General features: G+C 41.0%; 1 protein-coding gene across 3 annotated transcripts in view; it reads right to left on the bottom strand.

Annotated features, from left to right (window-relative positions):
- Positions 1-11,684, bottom strand: part of PLD5 (phospholipase D family member 5) — a 203,393-nt gene that overhangs the window by 106,161 nt on the left and 85,548 nt on the right. The gene's annotated exons all lie outside the window — the stretch shown is intronic.

Here is an 11,684-nt window from a genome sequence, read left to right on the forward strand (position 1 = left end):
GGAACACATACTGCAGGGAGCCCCCTGAATATCCATCCATCAGTCAGGAATCAGGAGCTCAGACTGCCCAACGTTAATATAGTAAGCACTGACTGGGTACCTGTTGTAGCCACTGTAAAGAATCTCAGCCACTTTCCATTGTTTGCACCAAATTTAAGTCTCAGGTAAGTACCATTACCTTGATTTTCAAATTATCTAAAATTTAACAGCTGAGGACTGAGTCAGATTCCTACAAAGCTGCACAACAGCCGCGCAAGCCCCTCAGCAGCTGGGTTATGTCTATTCAGCTCTTTTGAGCAGCAAACCATTCACTGCTCACCCATCTGTAAAACCAACTTCATGGAGCCTCTCAAAGAATCAACAAATATTGTATAAACAGCCACTGTCATAAACTTTAAGTAGTTGGTGAGATGTTTTTATTTTATTTCTACATTCACCTTGTGACCATGTAAGTTCATACGAAACCTTTTTAATAAGGCCTGAATATCACAAAAAAAAAAAGATTACAGGGACATTTAGACTCTTTTTTTTTTTTAAATGACAAAAGAGATGTTGTCTTTTTATTTCCCTCCACACAACCCCCAACCTTCTTATATGAACACTTTGTAACTATAAATAGCAATATTAATTTGGACGGAATACTCCTATATCAATACTCCATAAGTGGGAATCAGATCGCTACCTTTCTTTCCCTTGGCCTGGGCTTCTTTCTAAAAGACCCCGATTATCCTGGTACGACTTGGGATGGGTAAATGCATCAGCTCACAGTTGTAGAAGCAAGTCCAGAATCAAAATATTATTTTTCTTCATAAACTAACATGATTTAATGGCGTTAACAATAATTTAATGAGAATCTTCTAAGTAAGAGCTCTCTGCCCTGGCATAAGAACAAAAGGATATGCTATGATGTTGACATTTACACAGTCCAACAATCCCTTAAACTTAATTAATGCCCTTCCTGCCCAACAGGAACAAAAAAAACCTACTTTGCAAAACAATGAAGGAAAAGTCAAGGTAAAACCTTTAGTCAGCAACTATTTGAAACCAGCACTGCAAATTCAGCAGGTATAGTCAAGGTAGGAACAGTAATAAAAATCCACAGATGAAAAGAATAAAGTACTCAAAGTATCCATTCCCAAAGGGCATTGCCAGCACTCAAATTAGAGGCAAAATGCTACAGAAATTTTCCAGGACACCTTAGAAGAACTAAAATAGGTTTGACTGTTGTCTGTTGCTTTTGGGTATCTTTTTTTTATTTCTTGTTTTGTTTTTTAAAAACAGGTAATTAAGTTCAGTCCATGCAGAATTGCATCTGGTTAAAACGGCATCTCTTAAAACTTGTTGCATCCAAGTTACAGTTGGGGTGGGGGGGAACTGATGGGTAACTATCTGGCCGAAATGAAGAAAGCGAAGGGACCTCTTTCCAAAAAGACACAAGCTATGTAGCTTGGTAAAGTAGTATTTATAGTTCTACTAAAAGAATGGTTTAGTCTGATGCACTTAGAGTAGGGAAAAAAACAAAACAACAAACACAACCAAACCAATCCAACAAAACCCAGAACAAAATAAAACTAAAAAAGCACCACCCTTTCAGATTTTAGTAGAAAGCATTAACTGAGTTATCGGTAATTACTCTGTACAGAGAACTCTATGGAATATATTTTAATAGCAACACCTCCACTCTCAAAAAAGCCCTGAAAAAATACAGTATCCTCAGGTATTAAACATCTATTTCTAGCTGGAGCACTGCCACGTGCACATGCCCGGAGCAGTACCTCTGACACAGAATCACCCGGCTGCCCATCCCCAGATACTTGAGTGACTCTTCTCAAGAGCAGCTTCGAGCACCTCACCGTTTTCCCCTTTCCAGTCCATCCTGCACAACTCTTTTTCACATGCAAACAGACAAGTCACTAGGGAAAAGAACAGTTTGTCTGATGTCATATAGAGGTTACATCTCTCCTGCTCTCCCACACCATTCCCCAAAGCTGCTACAGCGATGCACTGACTCCAGGCTGTGGCAGTGTGTCTTTGCCCAAAGCTGGAAGGTGTTTAGGATATTTTTAAAGTGGTTCATATACATCTATAAAACGCACCAGACGGGGCAGCTCTTAGAGACTGTCACCATCCCAGTAGTGCTGGCTGCACGCTTGACAGGACACTTCTAGTCCAGCAATTAGCCTCCATTGCCCAAAATGCATCACCCCTAGCATCCTCTAGCACCTTTATGGGGCCATAAGTCTGCCTACTCTCCACTAGCATCTGCGACGAACTGCAAAAAATGCACTGCCAAGCTGACACAAGTGACCCAAAACTGGGTGAAAAAAGGACTAGCAGTTTTGACAGTGTTTGAACAAAAATCACATGGTGGCTGCCCTCCTCATGCTGGTGGCCCATTCATTCCTTCATGTTTTGTGATTAGTTATGAAACTTATTCATATTCGGTTTTTACTAAGCTATTAGTAAAACGGCATTTTTCTCCAATACTCAGTCAGTAGAGGCTGACTCTAAAATTCATTATTTTAAAGTCTGATTCAAGTCCAGATGAATAAGAAGGTATTTCATAAATAACAACAAAAAACCCTAGAAATTAATTTTATTTTCCCAACAGGCTTTTAAAAGAAATATTTTGGCAGATTAATGAAGATCAACTAGCTACATACCTGCCAAATTGACAAAAGATATCAGATCATCATCTGTGGTCCTATGTATGAGTACAACATATTTATTCCAAACAGACCTAGAAAAACAGTAAGGAGTCAAAGCCAACACTTCTAATGTGTCATTAAATATCCAGCAGAAGTTTAGTCTGAGGCAAGATGAATCCTCCCCCTCATATTAGAAGGCATGCAAAACACTGATGGCTCTTAGAAGAGCCATTTCAACACTTAGTATGTGAAGAAACCAGATTTAACCACACCAAATTATGATGCTGTCAGTCATGAAGACTCCCTTTGAGCTGTATGATAATTTTGCAACAGACTTGTTTGCAAAGGACTGGTCATTAAATGGAGTGTAAATGAGAGGTAAGGAATTGCATCTGACAGATGCCAAAGTTGGTATTTCTGCATTATTTTTCTGTTTTCCAGTGAGGTTGATAGGAAACAAATTCATCACGGAAAAAAAACTAGTATGTAACATGAAAAATATTATTATTATTAATAATAATAATAACAATAACAACAACAACGATAATAATATAATGGGATCAAGTCTTCCAATGCATCTTTTTCCTCTTGGCCAAGACAATTGCACATGGGTAAATTGAATAAAGGAAGCAAACTCATACTTTCCTGACTAAGGCCATCAACAGAGAGGTTCAGCTGCTCAGCACAGAAGAGTACCTTGCATCCAAAGGGTTATTCACAGACAGTGATGCTCTTTCTAACTAGAGAGATGTGGACATAGGGAGACCATGTGAGAGACGACAAAGGCGCCTCTGGTTCCATCTGTATCAGAACCCATGTATTAACATGAGGAAAATAAATCAGGAAGAAAAACCTTCAGAATAACAAAGAAAATCCCAAACATTTCACCCAAGTCCATCTTCCTGAAACACATACAGAGCATCTGTAAAAAAAAACCAGTCCTAACAAACCTCAACCATCAATTCTCCTCCATGCCTCCCAGCAGGGCATTAACACCAAGAACCACTCCTAAGACCTCGGTGCTACAACCAGCAGTGTGCTGCACGTGGCTGGAAAAGTCCCCTCCAGCCCACCCAGCCAGACAGTACCAACAGCTTTGGCACAATGCTGAGGCCACTGCCCTGGTGCTCTGGCAGGCAAACCCAGCCGTACATTCAGCAGGTCACCAAAGGCAGCGTCGAGCGCGTTATACTTGTACTCCTGAGGAGTACCCAGTCACACTAGCTGAGAGAACACTCACAGTACCTCACAGGATTAGACGCAGAACTCAATGCATCTACTAGAAGCTGACAGGATAATAACTATCTTTTTTATACACTGCTTTGAGGGTGGAGAAGCAATTAAAAATAAACGGTGTCACTGGAACAGGTGCTTGCTAGGAACTGATGAAAAGTCAGCCCTGGCTGAATGAACAAGTCACCATGAAATGGAGCATGAATTCAGACAGATTCTACTACGCTTTTTAGCCACTATTAATGCCTTTCCCACAGAGGAAAGGAAGAACGATTTATCAGGGAGCTTAAGTTGGATCACTAGTCTCACCAGGCAGAATAAAAACCTTTCTGAAATGTCGCAAATTAGTCTTCAAGAGCACAAGAATGACCAGTAGTTTTAGATTTAACAACTCTGTTTAGAGCAGGCTTACAGTCTGGTAGCGAAAATTACCTTGGGAATCTTATAAGTCCTGCTGGGATGAAGTCATTTCAGCTTTCTGAACTCCTTAAGTAGGAGAGGCGAGGGGAGGGAGGGAGGGAGGAGGGAAAGGAGAGATTAGGTCACAGCGAAATACTAGCAAACTGCACAGGAGAGCTACTCTAGCACATGAATTGTTCCTTTATCCCACTTGCATTACCCAGGAACATTAAAGTAATTGGCATTCGATTTCTATTAAGGTTGGAACATTTTCCCTGATGTGAGTTCACAAATTCCAAGTCATGAAAGGAGAAACGAACACATACTTATATATATATAATGTCCAAGAATAAAAAACATGTCCCTGTATTACATCCTAAACAATGCTTAGCATGACAGGAAAAGCTGCCTTAAGGAGACCCCAAAGCACTTTGTCCTAAACATCACAGGAAACCATTAGACTCAACTGGACAAAGGGTAGGAGGAAAAAGAATGGGTTTTGCATTTGGACAAAGTGCGTTGAAGCCCAGACCCATTCAGTATGATGTAATTAATGATGAACTACCTACCGGCAGTAATGCAAACAGAACAAGATCTAAACAGAACATGAGTTTTGGCACTCCTTTTTTAATTTGTGAAAACATTCCTTATAGCTGAAAGTAAATGAAAAACAAACAAATTGATCCCTTTTTTTCCTATCAGTACAGGAACAGAGGAAAAAAAATTAATCGTACTCTGCACAGATACCAAGGAACTGTTAATATGGTATCTTTTTCCATTGAAATACATTTTTAAAAATGGAAATAAAAGGTAGGAAAGGTATAGATTCCCCTTGTGCAAGTTTGTTGGATTACGGATTTCCCTCCCTGGCTCAGAATGTTGAATGCCTTTGCAGGAGACTCACCAGAACTTTGCAGTGTTCAGCCATAGAAACTTGAACTGAAAGAATATTCTTTCCCTGGATGCAAAAATACTGTAAATAGGGATCAACTTAAAAAAATTAAACTGGTTTATAGTTCAAGCTCTCCATCACCCCAAAACAAGAGGACAACAGTCATCATACAATCATTTATGTTGGAAAAGACCTTTGAGATCATCAAGTCCCACTGTTAACACAGGACTGCCAAGCCCACCACTAAACCATGTCTCTAAGCACCTCATCTACGTGTTTTTTAAACACCCCCAGGGATGGTGACTCCACCACCTCCCTGGGCAGTCTGTTCCAATGCTGGACACCCCTTTAAACCTCCCCTGGCACAACCTGGAGCCGTTTCCTCTCGTCCTGTCGTTCGTTATCCGGGAGAAGAGACCGACCCCCGCTGCCTACGGCCCCTCTCAGGTGGCTGCGGAGAGCGATCAGGTCCCCCCTGAGCCCCCTCCTCTCCAGGCCAACCCCCCCCAGGTCCCTCAGCCGCCCCTCACAAGGCTGGTGCCCCAGCCCCTGCCCCAGCCCCCTGCCCGGCTCTGGACACGCTCCAGCCCCTCCACGTCCCCCTGCAGTGAGGGGCCCAAAGCTGAACACAGGGGTCCAGGGGCGGCCTCACCGGTGCCCAGCGCAGGGGGACGGGCACTGCCCTGGTCCTGCTGGCCACGCCGTGTCTGCTACAAGCCAGGATGCTGTTGGCCGCCTTGGCCACCTGGGCACACTGCTGGCTCCTGTTCAGCCGGCTCCTGACCAGCACCCCCAGGCCCTTTCCCACCAGGCAGTTCCCAGCCCCCTGCCCCAGCCTGTAGCGCTGTGTGGGGTTGCTGTGACCCACGTGCAGGACCCGGCACTGAGCCCTGTTGACCCTCATACAACTGGCCTCGGCCCTTCGGTACAGCCTGTCCAGCTCCCTCTGCAGAGCCTCCTGCCCTCCAGCAGATCAGTGTTCCACTCCAGCTTGGTGTTGTCTGCAAACTCACTGAGGGTGCACCCGATCCCCTCGTCCATCATGTTAACAGAAGGCATTTTTATGCCAAGTGGCGTAAGTGTTTTGTAAATACAGATCTTCAGTTGCTCTTTAACAGGCTTATTTTCAAAATCTGAGCATCTTGTTCTGTTTAGACATTTAATTATTATGCCTGTCATAGTTTGTTTATTAAATAGAAATCAGTCAATATAAACCTTGCTATGTTCAGAACCCACGCAGCACAGAGAAAATCTCCCCCACAATCAGCCAGGGGCAAAGCACTTCCAAGGTAAAGCAATGAAAGCATGTGCTGCAGTCTGCTTACTTAATAGTGCTACAAAACCCTACTTGGTAAATAGCAGAAAAGGGTTGTAGGAAAGATTTATAAAGCAACAGAAAAAAGCAACTGTGGGCTCCTATTGCATGCCCTCTCACACAATCTGAGAATAAAGAAAAAGCTAATGAAATTGAAAGCAATGCACGCAACACATAATAAGTGATCAATATAAGTAATTATATACAACTAGATTTAATCTCTGGAACTCAGTGCTGCAGGGTACTGTTGAGATCTGAACCTTGGCATTTCAGGCATTTCAACAGCTAAGAAGATTCAGCTCCTCTGCAGGATACCAAAACGATACCCAAAGCAACCCAAAATTTCAAAAGCAGAAACACCACTTAAGTATCACCACCTGCTTGCTATAGGGCAGAACTGGTCAGTGTCCTACAATCACCAAGTGAACTAAATAGCTTTGCCACTCATGTCATACAGAAAAGCAAAGTCCTCCAACACAAATCCAAACACGAACACACGCCTCCATTATGTATTATTACGAGGAGAACAGAAATGACCAAAATAGCAAAATTATGTCACTGGAACAAAATTAAAGACAGAATCTGCCTTGAACACACAAAGAACAAGAAAATCCCCCGATTATCTTCACAGAAAGGCAAAAAATGCCAATAAAAAAAATAATCATTATGACAACAGTGTTAGTAAACCTTCAACTTATGAACCATGGAAAATAGCCACCATTGCTTTTTTTTCCACCTTACTGTTCCTTAGTCCCTCCCGGAGACAGGGCCAATCCCACAGCCAGCAGCAGGAGCTATGCCAGCTGCTACTACCTCTTCAATGGATATTGGAAAAGCTGGTGAGACAAGGGTAATTGAGGACATGTGCAAGCTAAGTAGGAACCCTACCAAGACAATCAACAGCAACAAGCAGGAGAAGAGCCATATTGAACAGCTGAGGTTACTGGTAATAAATCAAAATGACCTTGGTTCAAACACTCCAGATAACAGAGACCATCTCTTAACAGCTGTAATTTCTTCTCGTTCCCAGATCGCCATTTTTAGAGTTTACCAGCCAGTTTCAACAAAGTCAAGTAAATTTTGACTGATGTTACGTAAGAGGCTAGCCGAGATTTATCCACAATACATCAGTCATTAAAAAATGCCATTTTCAAACTACAGTAATCTAATTTTACAGATGCAATGTCTGATGGATCCATAGCAAGACAGGCAAACCCCCAGCCTGCTAAGCACATCCTCTTAACCAGCTTCATCCATCAGGGCTGCCTAACAACATTAATGTGGATGTCTCAAGAAAATTATTTGTATCCCATACCAAGCCCAAACTGCAAAACCTCAACTTCTCAGCCATTACTACTTTTTTTTATTCCTTCAGCATCAATCAGTTGACATTTCTTTTAATAGTAAAGGTCTAAAAGCATTTGTATTTTTTAAGTCCAGCATTCCAAAACCAAATTTTGTGGAATGAAGCCAAGAGTGTACAGCACCCTTTGAAGGAAAATCTGCCTCTTAGCAGACCCGGTACAGTTGTAAAATAATAAAAGAAGTCATCTACTTTCAGTCACCCAGTCTCTTCACATATAATTCACAGTATGAAAGTTACATGGGACAGTGTAAATTAGTACAAACAGCATTATTTCATCTAAAGCAACACAGTTTTCCAGTGAATAGAGTTCAGATTCTAATTTCAATTCTGAAGCCAGAATTGGTCTGCCTCAAAATCTTACAGGCTTTCCCCCATCTTCCCCCAGCTCTTTTTTTTGAATTGCAATGTATGTATCAGCAGAAGACACAGTAATTTTTACAGTGGTGCTTGGTAATTACTCTGATAAGAACATTTATTTGCCCTAATATTTGCCCTCATTTATTAGGACAGGGTTGTAAATTCTTTTAAATTACCCATTTGTATTTTTGGATTACAACATGCAAAGCAGGCTACAAAAAATAAGTTCCTGTATCTACGTGTCAAAAGACAATGAAATTAATTTCAGCAACTTCCCAGTTAAATCTCACATATTCAATTTCTTCTTGATAATACTCAGTATTATTGAATATCAAGTTCCTCTGTCTGTGTAACAAAGAAAATGGGAAAGGTTTGCAGCCTACATCAATCTGACCTCATGTAGCGGCAGTCACAAATGACCTGTAAGGCAAGATCCATTTCAGTTCTAAACCATAAGATGAGGTTTTTGGCAAGAATCTCAAAGATTACAAATCATAATTCATAATTTCAAACATATTTTCATTTCTTCAAAAAGTGCTACTTCCTACCCACCCTTACAGATGGGCGGCAAAACTCCTTCAGCAATCAGTGAAGACATGCAAAAAAGTCTCCTTGTCCAATTCCCTGACTTGGTTTTGTTACAAAGCCCCCAAAAGAAAGAAATGCATCAGTAAAGAGAAAGGTCTTTTTGGCAACATATGGAGTAAGAACTCCTTATGTACTAAGAGTTTAAGGAATGATTAACAGAAGAGGAACCTCATGGTGAACTACGACAAGCAGAACAGAAAGGCTGCGGTTTTATTCGTGAACAACAATACAAGCACAACAACCAAAAAAAAAATGTAGGGTTTACTGGAAAATACTGCTTACAACAGAACTCAATTCCTCTTCTCAGGCTACAAAAAGCTCTAGACTTCTAAAACTGTCTGCCTTTTTCTTTCTCTTTCTCTCTCTTTCTTTAAAAATTTGCACTTGCTATTTTTTGGCACAAGCTCCAAAAATTCATAGCCAAAGAACTACTCTAGACTACAACTCTATTTCGGACATATTTTCCTTTAAAATAAAAAGACAGAAACAAAATTGATTTTCAAAAGATTAAAGCCTTCAACAAACTATCAGTCAAGTTCCATTCAAATCAACAGCATCCTTTCCCATCCAGCTTCCTCATAAATGCAATCAATTAAAAACAAAAAAGAATTCTAGAATCATATATGTAAACTTGCATTTGACAATCATTTAATCTAAAAATAAACAACCATCTATTACCATTCTGCCTTGGCACATCCTGCAAACGTAAGCGGCTGTTCCTAAATTTCAGTGAAAGTACTCACACAGCAGAAATACAAGAATTCAATAATTCTTGTCTTACTTATTAAAAGTGCTTACCCCAAGTATAAATATATGCCACAGGCAGCAATTGATCTTATAGCACTTCAGTTAAGTCTGCAATAAATTTAACACATAAAGGAGCCCAGTTTCATCGTGTAGAGAAGGATTCAATGTTAGCAGGTAGTGGCTGCCAGCACTTGCATCCTGTTTATTAGAAATGGTTTAGGCAGTTTATACACACAGCATCGATGTGCCTTCTGGTTCAGGCATTAGCAGCTAGATCACGCACTTGAATCGCTCTGTGAAAGGCACCTTAAAATAGAGCTGGGGTCCGAGATCACTTTTATCACTGTAAATGCAGAGCAGTTGCATTGACTCTTATGTTTAAAGTCAACGTGCTGGATTTACTCCCAGGCTCTTCTAACACAGTCCAGGAGAGACAAGAGTGACATATGCCATCCAACAAAAAACTGAGCAAAGGTGAGTTTGGAAAGGCAGATTGGTATAACCACTACAAAGAGCAAAAGCAATTAATCCCTTACACACGGAAAAAAAGTAATATCCTGGTTTTCCATAGCACTGTACATCACTCTCACTCTGAATTTTTTTATTTAAAGAATAGAAAGTGAAGAAGATTAAGTTCTTCCTTGGCTAAGTCTATGCAGCTACCCAGAACAAAATGGCAACCATTGGTTGATACAACTAAGAGTAAAACATGATGCAGTAGTTGTGTGTGTTGAAGTCATGTGCAGCACATTGAAGCCAATGAGCAGAAAAACTTTCCCCTCATCTGACCTAGTTCTGTCAAAGATTCACACATGGAGATAGTGGGTGTAGAGGTGACACATGAAGTATCTTTAAAAATTTTGGAAGGCAACAACTCACAGTGAAGAATACCTAAGACCCTAATAGGGAAAGGAAAGCTAGCTGAACTCTAGAAAATTCAGACAATTAGAAGGCTGCCCAGAACTGTAAGCATGCAAGAAAAGTGAACAGATTAGGGACAAATCATTTTACAAAAACAATGACAAAACAAAAAAAAATAATTACAAAACCAAAAAAAAAAAATTACAAGAACAATGCTGGAAAAAAGTGTCAGAAGGACGGCTGCCTGCTTTCAGTACAAAGCTACCTGATGCTGCAGGTATGTCCTATTCAAAAAGAGCTACAAATTATAAGAATCTCCTTTTCCTTTTCTAAGCAACACATAAACATTATACAAATCCAGTCCAATTACAAAAATATAATCCAGTTTGCTGGATTGTGAATTGCTGCTGACTTCACTGTGACAGGTACAGCATAAAACTGCAGTTCCCCAAAGAGTTGTCACCCCAAATCAACAAAGAATAGCAGAACTAAGGAGAAAAGGCTCAAAGAAACATTAATTTTTCATTAGCTTCTTCTAAAAAAATCAATACCAGTTATGCCCAACACACTACATACCCAGCCATTGGTAGCTCGGTAGCTCCTGTACTAACAGGGGACCAGGCTGCCCAGGAAGGCTGTGGAGTCCATCCCTGGAGCTACGGGGAGCCTGACTGTGCACATCCCTGAGCAGCCTGCTGTAGGTGACCCTGCTCTGAGCAGTGTCACAGACCGGAGGGTGCCCATGGGCCCCTTCCTACTACAGCAATTCCCTGGTCAGATTAGAATGGATTTCTGAGAAGTTTGTTAAGGATGACTTTTTCCACAAAATGAATCCGAGCGCGTGCTCTACATACAAGTTAAAGCCTTGGAAAAAAGCAGAATACAGTTGTGAATGAAGTCTACAAATGTTTCCTAAATCAGCTTTACTGGTGGACAGAAGAGGACGTTGGACTATACCGAGCAGGCAAAGCATTAGTCATCACCGATGAGTAGATTCATGGAGGAACCTGACAGTGAGGAGTGGCAAAATGAAAATCACTGTCTGGAAAGGCCCCCAAAAATCTAATCACCTACTAAGTCTAAAGTTAAAAGATACACAAAACCGTGGCAGGTGTCTGAGGCAAGTCTTAATCCAACATAGTCAACACTCCAGTCTTTCTGACCGTATCACTGATTTTCGTGATGGTTCCTAGCAAGCCACTGTGTTTATTAGGGGAGCACAACAGACAGGAATATGTAAAAGGTCCCCCTGTGTCTTAAGTTAAAAGTAACCCTGGA

The sequence above is a fragment of the Falco punctatus genome (genome assembly GCF_963210335.1).
Source record: "Falco punctatus genome assembly, chromosome: 5".
NCBI lineage: Eukaryota > Metazoa > Chordata > Aves > Falconiformes > Falconidae > Falco > Falco punctatus.